Source organism: Theropithecus gelada, chromosome 3, assembly GCF_003255815.1.
Source record: "Theropithecus gelada isolate Dixy chromosome 3, Tgel_1.0, whole genome shotgun sequence".
Taxonomy (NCBI): Eukaryota; Metazoa; Chordata; class Mammalia; order Primates; family Cercopithecidae; genus Theropithecus; species Theropithecus gelada.
The window spans coordinates 46,535,437-46,550,088 of record NC_037670.1 but is presented as its reverse complement, the minus strand read 5'-3'; the positions used below and the strand labels follow the sequence as shown (position 1 = coordinate 46,550,088).

The 14,652-nt window shown below is 36.1% G+C and overlaps 1 long non-coding RNA gene across 1 annotated transcript in view; it reads left to right on the top strand.

Moving 5' to 3' along the window:
- The first annotated feature begins 13,795 nt into the window (after positions 1 to 13,795).
- Positions 13,796 to 14,652, top strand: part of LOC112621387 — a 33,733-nt gene continuing 32,876 nt past the window's right edge. The window contains exons 1-2 of the long non-coding RNA XR_003118720.1: positions 13,796 to 13,855; positions 14,458 to 14,645. This is a non-coding gene — a long non-coding RNA (uncharacterized LOC112621387). The remainder of the gene's footprint in view (positions 13,856 to 14,457; positions 14,646 to 14,652) is intronic.

Here is a 14,652-nt window from a genome sequence, read left to right as displayed (position 1 = left end):
GTAAGATTGGGGGAAAGGATAGGTGAAAACTTGGCCTGAACATGAGTGTCAGCTGATGTTGAAAGAGTTTCTAATTTTAGTAATTAAAATAACATTTTTTAATAGCTTCACCCATTGCCACATAATATTAATTAGGCCTCCAAAGACAAGAAAAGCTCGCTCCTCTGTGAACCATTTTTACAGGAATCTCTGTGCCCTCTTAGAGTTTCAAGTCTATGACTTGAGTGATTTAAACTACAAAATTCTGTGTTTATGTGTGTGTCTGTCTCTCTGTCTCTCTGTCTCTGTGTGTGTGTCTCTCTCACACACACACACAGATACACACACAGACATACACGCACATAATTTTCTCCCAAAAAATTTACACACAAATTAATGGCGTGTTCCTTTTTGACAGACTTTGGCTTAAACCCTATTGTAAAATATTCTAAAATGGCTGATGATATCTACCTACTAACAAGGACTCTGTAATCAATAACCCAATCAAATTCTCAAAATGCTTAACTATAATCTTAGGATTTTTAAATATCCTGATTATTTTCACTTGGTACTTCATATTGAATGAATATCACCAAGATCCAACTTGACAGGCTGGGCGCAGTGGCTCATGCCTGTAATCACAGCACTTTGGGAGGCCGAGGCAGGCAGATGACCTGAGGTCAGGACTTTGAGACAAGCCTGGCCAACATGGTGAAACCCTCCCTCTACTGAAAATACAAAAATTGGCTGGGCCATGGTGGCAGGCACATGTAATCCCAGCTACTCGGAGGCTGAGGCAGGAGAGTCACTTGAACCCGATAGGCAGAGATCTCAGTGAGCCGAGTTCTAGCCACTGCACTCCCGTCTGGGCGACAGAGAGAGACTCCGTCTCAAAAAACAAAACAAAACAAAAACCAAAACAAAGATCCAACTTGATTGAAAAAAAAAAAAAGGCAGGGGCTGGACTGCCCGCGTGCGGTGGCTCACGCCTGTAATCCTGGCACTTTGGGAGACCGAGGTGGGCTGATAACCAGGTCAGGAGATTGAGACCATCCTGGCCAACATGGTGAAACTCCGTCTCTCCTAAAAATATAAAAATTAGCTGGGCGTGGTGGCAGGTGCCTGTAATCCCAGCTACTCTGGAGGCTGAGGCAGAATCCGGGAGGTGGAGCTTGCAGTGAGCTGAGATTGCGCCACTGCACTCCAGCCTGGAGACGGAGCCAGACTCCGTCTCAAAAAAAAAAAGGGAGGGGGGCTGGACTTGCCAGAGTTTGGTTGGCAAAGAAAACCCATCAAATTTTAAAATTATCAAAGTCAGAGTAGACTTTGAAAAATCTTTATTTCTGTTTGTATACAATGGTGAACTTAAACAATCTATGAGAATTTTGCATAAGGTCCAATTCTCCTTCAGAACTGGAGAAGAACTTATTTATATATTACATGTTTTTCTTTAAATAAAAAAGGACAAATCAGTTCCTATTGAATCTTAATTTGGAAGTATTGTTTGATTGTGGAAGATTCTAGAATGCATGTTAAGAATCTGATCTTGTCTATGAGCCCCTTCCCTGTTTCACTCCATGTTCTCTCCAGTCCCACCTTCCAATATTCTCATCATGTTCTACTTCATCCAAAAAGACTAAACTTTTCACCCTTCTCTGAATATGCATTTTCATTACTTTCCACCTTGCGAAATTCCAAACTACTTTTAAATATCTACAATTCTATCATTTCCCAAGGAGACTTATGTACTATTACAAATAAAATAGGCATATAAATAATAACTAATATAAATAAAAGCTGCCTTAATAATTATAAAACCTTTATTAGGATTAAAAAGCCCTTTCTAAATAATAATCAAACATAATTTTAGAGCTAGTTTAATGGCAATTATATTTAAATACATACTTTAAAAATGTATGTTGTGACTCTCTTAACACCTAGCTCTAAGAAATTAAAACCATTATCACAATATTTTATATATAATATGATTAACAAAAACTTGCAACATTAATAAAATGCCATGTTTTTCTACTCTTTAAAAAGAGTCAAGCTAATATCAATGTACTAAGTAATAAAAGTAAAATATGTTCATAAATAGACGTGGAATATTCACCAATCTTAGAACTTTCTCCTTCAGTCTACCAACTCAAATCTATATGAGAAACCTATTTTTAGTTTTTGTAAAAGAATAAAGCCTGGCACCCATTTTTAGTTTAGCAAGCTCATAGTGACACAGAGAGCATTTTTCTATAGAGTTTTCATAGCATATGTTGTATGGATCACATACTAAATATTTATTTTGTAATTTACAGTCTAGAGTAATTATGAGAAAAGAAACTGGGTAAAAAATATCAGATCAAACTTTGATAATAATAAGTTTAAGTAAGAAACTAACTTGTGAAATTTACATGTTAGCTGGGTGTATTTCAAGATATCATCTGTTGGGAAACACCTGAAACAAGTTGTTTTCTAATAAGATTTACCCCCCCATCGCTCCCGTTTTTTTCTTTTAGCTGAATTGTTATGGGAAAACACTTTTGTTTGGTTGGTTTTTTTTCTGACAAATATTTGTGTGACAGTTTCTACTGCTGTTGGTTCAGTTGACATTCTATCATAAATAATAAAAATTCTTCGATGTTTTTACTCTTACAAATATAATAAATCTTCACTTATATTAACATATGTAAATTGTACATATATAATACATGTAAATTGTCATATGTTACAGATGCTTTAGAAACGTGGTATATTTGAATAACTATATGTACATCACAGAACCACAGTATTCTGGAATACATGTGAATTAAAATCATTAAAATGTTTATAAACTGAAAACTCAGTCATGTGAATTTACTTATGAAGAATACCTTAATATTACAGTAGAGACAGAGTATGGGAGATGTTTAATTTTAGTACAATTTTAAAGCAATGATATGTTTCACTGGCTGCTTACTTTTAAATTATATATTCATAAACTCAAGCAATGTTCATTCACAAATTTTTCCCTATAAATTTAGCTTTCCTCTACTAATCAAAGATGTAAGTTAGTAGACTCTAGTTATTTCTGGATTGCTTGGTTCATATCTTAAAAAGGAGAGATTTTTTAAAATGGTGTTTACTCAGAAATTAATGACATTTTTTAAGGGAGAAAATTTGGGATTTCACATTTCAGAAGTAGTAGTATTGGCAGATGTATATCAGGATTTTAAAAATTCCTTGCAAAAATATGCATTTTCCACCTAGCTGGAAACAACATGAAATCTTTATTCTATGGGAGATCTAGAGAGGTTGTGTGCCTGTCTAGATCCCGTTCCTTCACATCCTACAGTGAGTTAATAACCAGTGGTGGACAAGAATGCAGATCGCCTGCCTTTTGGGTAGGTGTAATTTTTCATTACCCTGAAAGTCTTAAAGGTAATCTTCAGCATATTGAATACTTTATTATATGTTAAATCACATTTCTAACTGTTCCAGATCATGTTTCTATAGCCTGTGTACACAGTGATTGACACATAAAAATCAGCCACACTTAACAAGTTGAACTTAAACATCTTTGTATGAATTTAATATCTAATTGTGAATTGCTACTCACTACGTGATCACCATCTGTCATTCAAAATGAACTGAGAACTATACATGATCACTATTTATTAGTTCAATCTTTTTCAAGGCAGAATGCCTAAGGAAGTTACTGGTTACTGATTCACTATAATTTAAATGCCCACACATTTGAAAAAAAAAAAAAAAAAAAAAAAAATAAAAAAAAAAAAAAAAAATTAAAACCCCAAAAAATTAAAAAAAAAAAAAAAAAAAAAAAAGGTTAAATAATGAAAATAACTTGTTTCCCTGTATACTGATTTAACTAAAGAAAAAAAAGTAAAATGCATTTGTGATTCGCTTGTACATTGTCTAACCACAATAAAAACTTACTTGAGAAGTTCATCAGACATATATATTTATTTCATAAATAGGTATCTTTTGGATGGCTTTTGTGAAGAAAATGATGCATTGGAGTTGATATACTGTGCATAATATAAATGCCAATAATACATTTATTCTTCTAGATTTTTATTTATTCTAAGTTTATCCAATTATTATGTAGGGCTCTTTACATCAAAGATTGACTGCCTCTGTTTTTGCTTTGAGGAGTCTTAGCTTTTGCCCTATGTCCAGTTATGTGTTTCTGAAGCAGAGCAAAAGTTGTTGGTGCTTGTGGGTTGCTCTCCTTCTTGTGCCAGAATCACCTCCCTGCAAGACTGCATGTGGAACATTCCTAACCCTCATTTGTTTCTCCCAGGACTCTGGCTCCTTTGAGGGATTTGCCTGCCTAGCTTGATGGAGGTATTCCAGCTCTGCTTTCTTTCAGATAATATTTCTTATTCATTTTATCTAAATAGAGGATTATATTAGCTAAACACGATTGAACTTGAGATATGAGTAGGTACCTTTCTAGTATCTGGTTTTGTTACAGGTTCTTATGGTTGATTTTCTGCCTATAATGTAGTATTCTAATACAACCGTCCTTAAATAGCAACAACTCCTAGGAAAAAAGTTTCGAGGAAACCTATGCAAGCTTTTTGAAAGAAATTGGCATTTAAGTGCTTAATTCAATTAGCAACTCATAAAGTCTATATTGACTAGGATGCAAATAGCCTTTATAAGCATTAATTTCATGACATGAACATTTTGTAGAAGTGAATGTAGAGTTTGTAGATCCTTAGGCAAATCTTCACTGTCAGTTGAATTTATTTAAAGAGCTTTTCTGGTCACCTTTGAACCTCAATGATTTCTCCAGATGTACAGAAGTGAACAATGTAAAAATCTTGCTGTTTCAGCAGAACTGATTCCAGCTGGCTGGGAACTGGATCTGCAAGTCATTGGTTACAGCTGTGTTTCGATTTATGTGATGGTTGAAAAAATAAATTACCCGATTAGATGGCTAGAAAGAGGACTCTTTGTTTAGCCCTTGTGTGGGGACTGAAAGTGTTTATGGTGCTGTTTTCTACGCAGCCTTTGCAAAGTAAGCTGGACAAATAGACTTATTCAATGCTTCTAAGAAATGTTGCATATTCAGCTTTAATTCTTTACTAAAGAAACTGTATTTTTTTATAGTGCTGTCATCCAGCAAATGTTTGAAAGGTCTAGCATTTAAGAGAAGCAGTACGTTTTCTGTCCTACTGAGCACTGCATTTAGTAATTGAAAAGCAGTTTTCTTTTGTTTAATGTGTACTTTAAAACCTGTCTTTGCCAGGCACAGGAATGGGAATACATTCTCTCTTAAACTCAATCGTTTATAATAGCAATGTATCTGAACATAAGTTATAACTTAACCCTTTTCCTCAGTGAGTTATGGCTAGTGTCACATAAGAGAAAATACATTAATTAAATTGCTATATAAAGAAATATAGTCAAACATGACTGTAAAAAAATTAGCATGCCTGTGGGCCACCTGGGCTATGAGACTGTAGAATTTGTGAATGTTTTCTTTGTTATCAAAGTAAAGCTTTGTATGGAGAGTTTGGAAGAGTGTTAATCAGCATATAACTTTCCAGGCTAGTAAAAGTCAAAATGCTAACTCTTGGAGCTTTGGTATACAGAGCCTAACAAAATACCTCCCCAAAGAGACTAATATACTAGCACTGTCTTGTGTGAGGAGTTTTTTGTTTGTTCTATTGTATTATTTTTCTCAGGTAACTTAACTTGGATCATTCTGTTTCCCAAGTTATGAGCTGTCAGAACCAATGAATTGTTTATAGCTCAGCCAGTTCTACTGTGGCGTTAAAAAAGTGAGCGGGGGCTCTGGAAAAGATGGTTATGATGATGTGTCTTCATCATTATTTTCTCAAACACTGATTTGCTAAATGATTTCAATATTTTTTGGAAGATTTTTTTTTTTTTCTTTAATGCTTTCTAAACTCCTGAAAAGGGCCCACATTCTTCAGTGAACTTGAAACTGAGGCCAAGCACTTGACTGGGTGTCACAAGGTCTCCTAAGTTCAGTAGCAGTTCAGTGTGGGGAACACCCAGGCATGGGTTATATTTTCCAAGAAAATAGAAAATTCTTTGTCTATTTCCTTTCTTAAACAGCTATGTATTATGGAATGTAAAGATGCGGAATAAATAAGCATAATGTGTCTAATAGGAGACAAAGGTGGGATTGATCTGTCTTGAATTGAAAGACAGTTTTGCTGTTAGGCTGTTTTCTTGATCAATGGAAGTATACCTTCTAACCCTTCGCAAAATCAATACAATTGATTGGAAGAGATAGAACAAAGCATGAGAATGCAAAATACACTTGAACTTTCATTGTTCAGAAATATTTAAATGATGTTTATAATGCTTAGAAGCATTTTCCACTAACTCCATGTAATGGAAGCTCCTTTAACCAAGATTGAAGACCTAAGTAATAGAGTTTGAGAATATGCTGTAGTGGCATCTTTCATGGAATAACATGGTTTTGTTTTGTTGTTGTTGTTGTTGTTGTTGTTTAAGTTAAACTCATCTCACACTACTTATACTTCTAAAAGTGGGAGCAGTTTCTATTACTGAGCATGGAGATAGCAAAGTGAAATTCAATCTTGAAAAGAACGTGTATAAATTATTTTAATATATAAAACTTAGAAAAGAAAAACTATCTATAAAGAGAGAACACTTTTTAATTTAAAATAATTTACTCTATATTTTGTGCTCCTGCTGTCATGATTAGTAGATAAAGCGTTTTCTTATGAAAAGAACCCTACAAAATTAGCATATTTTTTCACATGAAAGAAAACTCTAAAAATCTAGAATAAAAATGATTATGCACAGCCAGTATAATACCTATCCGTTAATAACTTTATTCCCCTTCAATTAAGGAGCACTTGAAAATGAATATTTTTTTTTAAACCAAAACAGATGTTTTTAAAGTTTTTGCAAGTTGATAGAGAATTTTTAACCCATGCTTCTCCTGTTTTTCTGGTTTCCTTTGTATTCCAAATTTCAGAAATCCACTTAAGGAGGGTTTATAAACTATATATCTTATCCTGACAAATTTTAAACTCCTTATTAAAGCTAAAGTGTGTCTATTAGATCAATGAATCCTAAAATGTTTTTTTAATCCACATAGGCTAATTTTTGCAGTCAACCAATGAAATTATGAGGTTTTCTCCCCAGTGCCTATGCCATAACTGTGTATACACATTTTTAAATCTTAGAAAATTACTATCTTTTTAGTTATGAAAATATTTTATATAGTATTTCAAATAATTAAAAATTTCAATGGAAATAAAGTAATCCACATAAAAAAATCTAGTATAGCATTTTGAAGTTGCCATATTATGTAGCTAGTGTGAAATGATACAATTTGTGTGTGTGTGTATGTGTGTGTGTGTGTGTGTGTGAGTTGGAGTTTCACTCTGTTGCCCAGGCTAGAGTGCAGTGGCATATCTTACCTCAGTGCAACCACTGCCTCCTGGGTTCAAACAATTCTCCTGTCTCAGCCTTCTGAATAGCTGGGACTACAGGCGCACGCCACAATGCCCAGCTAATTTTTGTATTTTTAGTAGAGATGGGGTTTCACCATATTGGTCAGGCTGATCTCGAACTCCTGACCTCAGGTGATTGACCTGCCTCAGCCTCCCAAAGTGCTGCAATTTCTGGAATGAGCCACCACGCCCGGCCTGAGATCATACAAATTTTTGAAATTCAGCTATGAGGTGAGATATCACAGGGATATAGGAAGAGGTTATGTCATTAGCTTTACTGCGGATAAATGCTACTGGACAGTTGTGATGATGATTAAATTAGATAATTATGTAAACAGATGTCTAAAGAGTAGAGAGTAATTACCAGGATGTGTTTCCAATTGTACTGTCCTTCCGCTGCACAGGATTTTAGGGCTAAATTGGGCTTTGGAGATGACCTAGTCCTGTCTCCTCATTTTAAAAATAAGAGAACTAAGGGTACAAGAGCTAAATGACTTCTCCAAGATGATAAACATTATTAATTATGGAACTGGCACTAGAACCAGTTTTTCTCACTCCTGGATCCGTTATTTTTCTACTTTCTCACTTTGTTTCATGGTGTTGTACATAGCCTACCATATGGAAAATAGTATTTTTCTATAGTTACGTTACTTAAAACATAAATTTTTACTGATCCTGTACCATAGTATTCAGAGTCTAAATAAGACAGTAATTCTGAAGTCATTTGAAGCCTTCTCACTTATACTCATTCTTAAAAAGCCAGGATTAATTATTTTCTCTCTCACCTGTTAGGAAGCACATCAACCCAGCAGAAACATTTACTTATTAGTATGTATAATATGGAGAACTATTGAAAAATACTCTTCCAGATTTGTGTGTATGTGTGTTTTTTTGTTTTGTTTTGTTTTTTGTTTTTTTTTTGAGAAAGAGTCTCGCTCTGTTACCCAGGTTGGAGAGCAGTGGCATGATCTCGGCTCACTGCAACCTCTGCCTCCCGAGTTCAAGCAATTCTCCTGCCTCAGCCTCTAGAGTAGCTGTAACTACAGGTGTGCACCAACATGCTCAGATAATTTTTGTATTTTTAGTAGGATGGAGTTTTGCCATGTTGGGCAGGCTGGTCTTGAACTCCTTACCTCAGGTGATGCACCCGCCTCGGCCTCCCAAAGTGCTGGGATTACAGGAGTGAGCCACCTGGCCTCAGATTTGTATATAATTTGTTAGGGTATAATTTTTGTGGTCTCCAAATTGCCCTTCATTATCATTCCCTGCCTTTTCCCTGAAAGAGAAACACTCGGCCAGCATCCTCAAGACCTAGTTGTTCGTATGTGTGGTTGCACAACAAAGTTCACATCACTTTTAGCTGAAGACCTTCCTCAAGTTCTTCTTCTTGCTCTGTTCCCTCATCTCAGTGTCATCTCTGTAGTGTGCTTTGAATGGGGTCCCCTTGTGGATACCGATGACAGACAGACTAGATTGGAAAGTGGGTGGTACACTTGCAGAGAGCAGAAAAGGGGAGGGCAAGAGGAAAGAAAACAGGGAAGGGAGGGCATGAGAAAGATTACTAAAATGAATTACAATCACTTTTTTTGTATTACCAAATACAAGAATGAACATTAGATTTTTACATGCCAGGATCATTCCTAAAAGGAGGAGAAATCTCTGATTATTTTTCCATGGTAGCTGTGATATTCTACACTTACGTATATCTCTTTCAAAAGAAAGAGAAAGAAAGTAATTTCAGGTTGACAAACCTATTGCACCCCGGTCATAAAGTGCCTGAGTTTAACACTGAGTCATTTTCTTGTCCAAACACCGAAATCTTAAAAGAAAATATAGGTCAAGTTTTTTTTTTTTTTTTTTTTTTTCCTGGTTAAAAACCAATATCTTTCATTGTGAACCTTTTAAAGTAATAACTCATATAAATTTACATTTTACATTTAATTTTGCTTAAAATAATTAGTTCTAGAATCTGATTTGTAAATCAAAATTGTCATACCAAGATATACACACACACACGCACACACACACATACTCACAAACACACTCATATCATCTGGGTTTTTTCCTCAGTTAATTCCATAGAAAATTCCCAACCAGGGCCGGGTGCAGTGGCTCACGCCTGTAATCCCAGCACTTTGGGAGGCCAAGGTGGGCAGATCACAAGGTCAGGAGTTCGAAACCAGCCTGGCCAACATGGTGAAACCCCGTCTCAACTAAAAATACAAAAATTAGACAGGCATGGTGGCACGCTCCTGTAATCCCAGCTACTCAGGAGGCTGAGGCAGGAGAATCACTTGAACCCGGGAGGCCGAGGTTGCAGTGAGCCGAGATCGCGCCATTGTACTCCAGCCTGGGTGACAGAGTGAGACTCCATCTCAAACAAAAACGAAAACAAAAACAAAAGAAAATTCTCAACCAGTTCATCCTAGTCCACAAGAATCTGATTTTTGTCTCCCTTGCCCTTTAATTACTATTTCTTGTCTCCAAAAAAAAAAAAAAAAAGGTCTGCTCCTAACTGCTGATTGCTCCTTAACAGGATTTTTAGAAAAGATTTTTTTTTTAACTTTTGCTACTCACACTACTATTACATCACTTCTTTATTGAAAGCAGAAATATGTAATATGTGTTGTTTGGCTCTAAAAAGAGAATGACTCTCATTTCTGGAAAAGTTAGACAAATAAACACCTCATATTTATTTGGAGACTTTAGCTTGAATAGTTTTCTGTGTCTTCTGATGGTATTGTTATCAACTATTTCAAAGTTAGTATCTATATACCCTTTTTCCTTAAGTAATCATGCATATTTCCAGACTATTAGTAAATAAAAACAATAGATACTCTTCAGTCAAAAGAAATTCTGTTTATTTTAGACCTTCAGATAAGTCAACATAGTTTCATTCTCTTAAAAGAGACTTGAAAGAAAATATTGAGATCCAATAATCTATTAAGCTATAAAACTTTTCACGAGGAAAATTTAAGTCAACACTCTCCTATGACACTTTCTGCAGGGTTGGAAATGTTTTATATCCAGGTTGTTCAAAATGGTATCCACCACCATGTGCCCTTCTATACATTTGAAACATGGCTAGGGCAACAAAAAAAAAAAAATGAATTTTCACTTAAATTTAAATTTAAATATCTACACGTGACTGGTCACAGCTTATTGGAGAATGCAGGTTAAGTAAAACAAAGAAAAAATGCAGGTAATAATATATTCTGCACATCCATGAATTTTGAGTCAAAATTTGAACTGTAGTTGATTTTTTGTCTTTTGTCTTCTATCCTTCTTACTCCAAATCTCACTAAAGAAATTAAATATGATCCCCTTCTTAGCACTGATTTCAAATGGCATTTGTAAGAAATAAAAGATTCCTGCCTTAGTAGTAAGGTAGAAGGCAGGTTGTATGAAAGTATTTCAGAGTAGTCAGTTATTACTTCCTTTAACTGAAAATATTTTTTGATGTTAAATTCAGATCTGTCTTGCTTATTTTTTAGAAAGTTAACAGAACAAATCTCCAAAAACATAAAAATAGTTGATCTCGCAAGGCAATACTTGCATTATACGACTTAAATTAAATGTAAAAGAGCATCAAAATTTTACTTTGTAAATATTTTAGCCACAGTCAAAGTATAAACTCTGATTTAGGGATGCTTTTGTGTTGATGATAAGATGCTAAGAATTAGAAGAGACCTTAAACCTGTGTATATGACAGTGGTAATTGAACTCATTGATTACAACATCTTCTTTCAAATAAATATTGATTTCATCAAGTCTGCATTCCCATTGGCCTTAACGGAAGTCCTACCAGAAGCCTGTGTACTCGGACCTGGCTAACCTCTATCTGGATATAAATATTTTAAATGTGTGGCCATTCAGTTATAAGTATGATTTTTTTTTTTGCAAATATTTATTCCTCTTGATTTTCTAAACTCCTCAGTTAATATCATTATGCCTTCTGTAAAGTTAAGGCCTGTGTGTGTGTCTATCTCTGTACGTAATAGAGAGATAGCATGGATTAGGGGGAAAAAAAGTTGTATTTGCATTTGTTGTTTCTGATTCACAGAACTAGGAGTGCAGTGCTCGTTAGGAGTCCACAGAGCTGGGATATCAGTAGGCAGTTGCTGTAAGCACATGTTCAATTATTAAAATAGTCGGCATTTTATGTCTGATAGCCATAGCAAGGTCATGAGATTAATTTATCCAAAGTATTGTGGACAACTGTCTAGAAAAATAAATAGCATAAAGGATACAGATGCCAAGAGCTAAAAAAGAAAAAAAAAAAAAACTTAGGTCTGAGCAAAGGGAGATTAAGGGATGACCGATTTATTTAATCCACATAGGACAGGAAGAAGTCAGCAGGAATCTCAATGTTAATGACAAGTATTTTAAGCTATGCTGCACATGCGTTAATTTTTGTTTTAGTTTTTCATTAGATTCTAAGCTTGTTGAATACTATTCCTATTCTTCCAGGTCAGAAACTTAATTTCGTATTTGATTGTTGCTTCAATGCTTAGGGATTTTTCACTATCTGTTTCTTTCTCTCCCTTTTCATTCTTCCTTTCCTTCTTCCCATTTCTGTGTTTCCCTTTCTTCTTCCCTCTGTTATTATTTTCCTTCTTGCCTTTCTCTCTTATTACAGTATATTCTTAATTCTGTTTCCTTCTGGTGCCAACTTCTTTTTCTATTTTTGTTGTTGCGTTTGAGAGGTTTCTTCTTCTGCTTTCAAATCAGGAGCCTGTAGGAACTCATCTTAGAGATACATACCCTACTACCGATGCTTCTATCTCTTTATAGGTTGTGTGATGTTTTCTTTGGAACCTCTGCGAATGGTTGTCCTTCTTGTTTGTTGCCACAGATCTGTTGCCAATCTGCTACCTTAGTTGAGCCTGCAGTGCCGCACTGCATGCTGGGATCTGTCTGTGTGAGTAAACTGAAATTTCTACAGCACCAGACAGCATTAGAGTTGGCTTGAGAATTGCCGTACTTTGCTTCCCTTTGTATGTATTTCTTGTATGCTGCAGAGTCACTGATGGCTAGCTCTGTCTGGCAAGTAATTCAGAAATGCTGTTCATGTAGAAAGGAAAGGTAGGCAGTTTACCACACTCTGTCATTAAAGGGAGCAATTGAAGAACAAAGGAACTGAGTAAATACCTATATATTGCCTTTTGTGTTGTGAAACACTGTAGCACAAACACATTTGTGTTCAGTCAAATGTTTTACTTCCTTTTGTAATAATACATATAATAGGTTGTCTCCACATATGTACAAGAATCCATATTTTATTTAAACATATATGGTCAATGGTTCATATTTATAGGCTGCAAACATGTCTCAGTCTCAAAGACTTTTACATATCCACTGCCACACAGCTATTTGTTATTATTTTAAAAGTTCTTAAATTAAAAAAAAGTAAAATATACTAATATCTCTGTTGGTTGATTTTATTAAGCAACTTAGGATTTCAACACAGTTTAAATCATATTGATGACTCAGATCCTGGCAGGTCTTATAATTCCTGTGAAATGAGAGCACAGCTAATAAAAATATTAAGCAATTACTTTTATTAAAATCATAGGGTTTTTTTTTTCATTATCACATAGAAATGATTGATCTATACAGATTGGTCTCACTCATGTGTCTCTTGGGCTGCCTGGGGGCTTCATATAGAAGTGGAAAGTTCCCTTTGCTCTTGCTTCGACCAAGGTGGGGAAAATGAAGGCATGGAATACAGTCTAGGGCTGTTAAAGAATTACTGGCATTACTACTCTCTATCACGTGTGAGCCTGGCTGCCTGCTTCCTGAGGTAGGGGATCCAGGATGAGACTGTGCCGGAGCCTGTTTCCACAACTGCATTTGGAGATCCGTCTTATTGATTAGCGGGGGAAAGGGGTGGGGATCAGGAGTGTGAGGTGAGGGGAGGACCAGCTGGCGACTGGCTCAATGAAGCACAAGACAGTTTCTTCCGGAAAGATGTCAAACAACTGAGAAACAGCCAGGGAGGAAGTAGAAAGGCGGAAAAAATGAGGAGACCCTGGAAGAAATGAAGGCATTTCTTATGAGACAGCCTTGAGGCTTTTTCCTTTTCTTTCTGTTTTTTTCTTCCATCATCTGACCTGCAAAGGCTAGAGTGACAGCGTCATGCAAATGCTGCAGTCCAGCAGGTCTGGGAGAGGGTGGATGCTAGACTGTGAGTTAATGTTAATGATGAGCGCAGTGAAAATACCAGCCGCTGCCACCCCCTGCTCACAGAAGCGCTCTGAGTCAGCATCAGATGCTTTGCCTCGCCTCTCGCTGTGTGTCTGTATGCCTGTGTGCGCGCGCGTGCTCGCTCGGGCATCCGTGTCTAGCCGAGGGGAGGGGGTGGCGTGTGAGTGCGTGGAGGGTAAAAGCCAGTCAGTCAGTGAGAAGCAAAGGTACGTTGGAGAGCAACTAAAATCTGACTGATTTCCATCTTTGGAGCATCAGATGTATTCCCTAAGGAGGATGGGTCTCCGTGATGGGGGTGGTATAATTATGTTAATGTCATATTTATGGAGGGGTGAGATTTTTCATTCTGATAATTGGTTGAATGCTATGGTCAAAAACTGTAAAGCCATATTCAGTTTTAGGGAAAAGCATGGACTTAGATCTAAGGGCTGTTTTATTTTTTCGCTTTTTGTGAGTGCTGCTGTTTTGTTTTTTTGGTTTTTGTTTTTTAACTATTTATTTTAAGCCATAAGTGATTCAGTATGGGAAATCAAAGGATAAACAGAAAGAGATCTTATATAATGATGCATTACATCATGGAGCAGAATATTTAAAGTCTTACAAGGCAGAGTAAAGATCTGGACAGGGGGTGGGGGGTGGTGGTTGGAAAGGGGTGTGGTACTAGGGTGGAGGAGGGGGGCCAGTTAGCAAATATTTTGTGCAGCATAGCTTTCCTTGCAGCTTACTTGGAAATGGATGATTCACCTGTTCTACAGGAAAACATTCTAATTCTTTCCATTTTTTTTTTCCTCCTCTTTTCCCTTTTAAGATCAACCACCTCAGAAGAGCCAGATTCCACTTCTGTGGCCAGGACTTTTATATTATGGCTGGTCCGATTGTTTTACCCTGCGTTCTATGCTACTAAACCTTGGATCATTCCTAAAGTACAAATTCTGTTCTCGAACCACAAACAAGGCTAAAAGATCGGAGGAAATTCAGTGAATATACAGGATTGGGGTTGTGT